We start from the raw sequence: 4,180 nt of genomic DNA on the forward strand, positions 1-4,180 counted from the left end.
CATCCCATACCCCGCCTATGCCAGTCCTATGCTCCTCCTATGCCCCACCTATGCTCCTCCCATGTCCTGCCTATGCCCCTCCTATTCCCCTCCCATGCCCCGCCTATGCCACCCCTATGGTCCTCCTATGTCCAGCCTATGCTCCTCCCATGCCCCGCCTATCCCCCGCCTTTGCGCCCCCATGCCCCGCCTATGCCGCTCCTATGCTCCTCCTATGTTCCGCCTGTGCTCCTCCCATGTCCTGCCTATGCTCCTCCCATGCTCCTCCTATGCCCCACCTATGCCCCGCCTACATTCCTCCCATGCCCCGCCTATGCCGCTCCTATGCTCCTCCCATGTCTCGCCTATGCTCCTTCCATGCCCCACTTATGCAACTCCTATGCTCCTCCCATGCCCCTCTTATGCTCCTCCTACGCCCATCATATTCTCCTCCCATTCACCTCCCATGCTTCTCCTTGCCTACTGATGTATCTTCCCAGTGATGGCAGTCCCCAGTGATGGCTCTCCTGGTGCTCGAGTGATGTCTCTCCCAATGATGACTCTCCTGGTGCCAAGATCAGATCTCCATGCTGGTTGGGTAGCTCATAAACAAAGCGCCTACCTGGCTTGCTGCAGGCAGGCTATTGAAACAAAGGTGCATTGTTTTCTTTTTATTATTAATTTATTTTATTACTTTAAAAATACCAATCCAAATTCCCACTTCCTCCCCTCCTCCCACTTCCCTCCCACTCCCTCCACACACCCTCCCCCTTAACCTCTCCAGCCTTAATAGAGCACAAGGCACCCTGCCCTGTAGGAAGTCTAAGGCACTCTCCACTACATCCAGGTTGAGCAAGGTATATATATATCCAAAGAGAATAGGATCCCCCAAAAGCCAGTACATGCAGTAGAGACAAATCCCAGTGCCATTGTCATTGGCCTCTCAGTCTGCCCCAACTGTCAATCACATTCAGAGGGACTAGTTTGATCCTATGCTTGTTCCTTCCCAGTTCAGCTGGAGTTGGTGAGCTCCAATAGCTTAGGTAAACTGTTTCAGTAGGTGAACCCATCATGGTCTTGACCTCTTTGTTCATATTCTCATTCTTCCCACTCTTCAACAGGTCTGTGGGAGCTCAGTCCAATGCTCTGATGCAGGTCTCTGACTCTGTTTCCATCAGTTGCTGGATGAAGGTTCTATGGTGATATTTAAGATAATCATCAGTCTGACTGTAATCCGACTGTAGCCAGTTCAGACACTCTCTCCTCTATTGCTTAGGGTCTTAGCTGTGGTCATCCTTGTGGATTTCTGGGAATTTTTCTAGAGCCAGGTTTCTTGCTAGCCCCATAATGACTCCATCAATCAAGATATTACTTTCTTTGATTTAGTGTTTTTAATTGAATTTATTTATTTATTTTACATACAAACCACAATATCTTTACCTGTTCATTTGTGTTTTCCTGTATTTCTTTAAGAAATATATTTGTTTCTTCTTTAAGGGCCTCTATCATCTTCATAAGATTTTATTTAATTTTGTTTTTGTGCTTCAGCTGTGTTGGAGTATGCAGGGCTTGCTGTAGTGGGATAGCTGTGCTCTGGTGGTGCCATGTTGCTCTGGTTGCTATTGATTGTTTTCTAATGCTAGCCTCTAGTCATCCGAGTTTAGGTTTATTGTAAGTTTAGGTGCCAATTTCTGAGTTTATCTTTGTTGGATGGATTTTTAAAAAATGTTTTCCCCTTGGTTTATGTTTCCTCTCTGGTCTTATGGCCTGAGAAGTCTGGGGTTCTGGTGACCAATGAGTCTTCGGGTTTATTAGGGATGAATGCTGAGATAAACAAGGCAGAGTCAGGGAGATGACATGGAGCTACTGCCAAAGACAGACATGCTGAAACTTTGTTGGTAAGCAGCAGCCACATGGTGATACACAGACTAATGGAGATGGGCTAGTTTAGGATATAAGAGTTAGCCAGAAATACACTTAAGCTATTGGTCAAACATTATTGCAAATAATATGGTTTCTGAGTGATTATTTTGGGGCTCAGCAGCCAGGAAAAAAACAAGCAGCTTCCTACAACTATAGGGTGTCTCTGCTGGGGTTTTCATGGTCTGGGTAACCTCTGGGATTTGGGGGTTCTGCAACTTGGCATGACTTCTGGGGTTATGGATACTGGTGTAGCCTGTGGGTTCTGGGAACTTGTGTGGCCTCTAGGGTTCTGGGTAAAAACTTGGTCTCTGGAGTTTCTAGTACAAGTAGAGTACCTATTATCTGATGTTTAAGTTTTCTAAGCAGATTCTTGTGGCCACACACAATTAAGAATTTTTTCAACTTATTCTAAAAGTCACTGCTTGAAACAATAATTATGAACCAATTTTATAGAATTATGATATATCACTATATACTGGATATGCTTTTTAAAAATATATGGGAAAGATAAGCAAGGAACCAAAACAGAACCCAAGTATTATATGCCTTTTAAATTGACATAATTTTTTAAACAAAGTAATAGGGTTCACTATAAAATTTTCATATTTGGCTACTGTGCTTTATATATTCTTACTTTGACTGAGTGTATTCATTACTCTTGACACATTTCTATAAAATTCACATGAGTATAGTTGCATAAAAATTTAAAAAAGGCAAACAGAATGAATTGCAGATAGATTGTATTCCACACTATATATAACTTACAAAGATACTTACAGTTATCTAAAACCTCCCACAGCTATTTGTGCTTCTAAGATTTTCTTCTACCCACATATGTAGGTGCAGAACATTCAACATGTCTATTCCTTGGCTCCTATTTTGTTTCTCATTCTTCAATAATACAACCACTGTTGAAGTATGTACTGGCTGTTTTTGGGTGTCACCTTGACAGAAACTTCATCTAAGAGGAAGGAACCTAAATTGTGAGAATGCTATAGTGCAAATTCTAATTGGTCTTAATAATAAAATCCTGGAGTCATATATCAGGATAAATGCTGAAAGATCAGAGAGGTAAAGAAGCCAGCCATTAGAGACTTTTTATCTCTACCAAATCCTCTGACCAAAGGGGGCAAGATCCTGTCTCCATGAATCCTCAGACTGATTGCCTGAGCTCCCGTCTCCTTCTGCTTTATATTCTTGTCTCCACCCAGCCATATCCCTTCCTGTCTCCATCTCCCTAGTATTGGGATTGAAAGTGCTGGGATTAAAACTCCTTCCTAAAGCAATTAAAGAACCTGATGCCTATTGTAAGGAACCATATTGCTCTGGGTGATAGTTCAGCTATAGAAGAGAGAAAAAATTCAGAAGAAATGGTGAAGCATATATTTTGCAAACTTTTATAAATTAACAAAGACCAAAATTAAAAATATGAATAAGTGACATTGTCATTGAAGGTCTTGTAGACACAGGTGCAGATGTAACAATAATTGCTCCAGAATCTTGGCATCCAAACTGACCTCTTCAAGAGGTAAATGTTCAACTCATAGGGATTGGATTTATCTCAGGTAAAACAGAGCATGAGATGGGAGCCCTTGGAGGCTCCACAACTGGATGTAAGGGGTGATATGACTGTGACATATGTCACCCCATTGATTGCCAGGGTTGATTTGGCTGATCTGGCTGGCTACATGGGTGTCTCGTGCTTACTTAACTGCTCCATGTGTGTTCCTCCTGAAGCAGGACTCTCAGTTGAAGAGGACAACCTTCCCTGAATAAAGGAAGACCAGTCTTCCGTCAAGGGTATATGAGTAGCTGCACTCCTCTGCTAGAACTTTCAAGCAATGGCCTTATGAGAATGTGATTTGTTACAGCAATGGGATAATCAGGTTGACATTCCCTTAATCTCAGAAACATTAATGTATGTTTCTGGGAAAATATTAGGAGGTATTTTAAGGAACAATCACTGACCATTCAGGTTGTACAAGAACAGGGTACAGCAGCTGCTGATCTTTCAAACACACCAACACCCCTACCTTTAAAATGGTTGACAGACAAACCTGTATGGGTTAGGCAATGACCTTTAACAACAGAGAAGCTGCAGACCTTAGAACAGCTAGAGAGAAGCTAAATGCTCATCATATTGAAGAATCAACTAGACCTTGGAATTTTCCTATGTTTATTATTAAATAGAAATCTGGAAAATGGTAAGAGATCTAAGAGCTGTTAATAAGGTGATTCAGTCAATAGGCACTCTACAGTATATCATTCCTTTGCCTTC

The sequence above is a fragment of the Microtus ochrogaster genome, chromosome X (genome assembly GCF_000317375.1).
Source record: "Microtus ochrogaster isolate Prairie Vole_2 chromosome X, MicOch1.0, whole genome shotgun sequence".
In the NCBI taxonomy this organism is placed as follows: Eukaryota; Metazoa; Chordata; class Mammalia; order Rodentia; family Cricetidae; genus Microtus; species Microtus ochrogaster.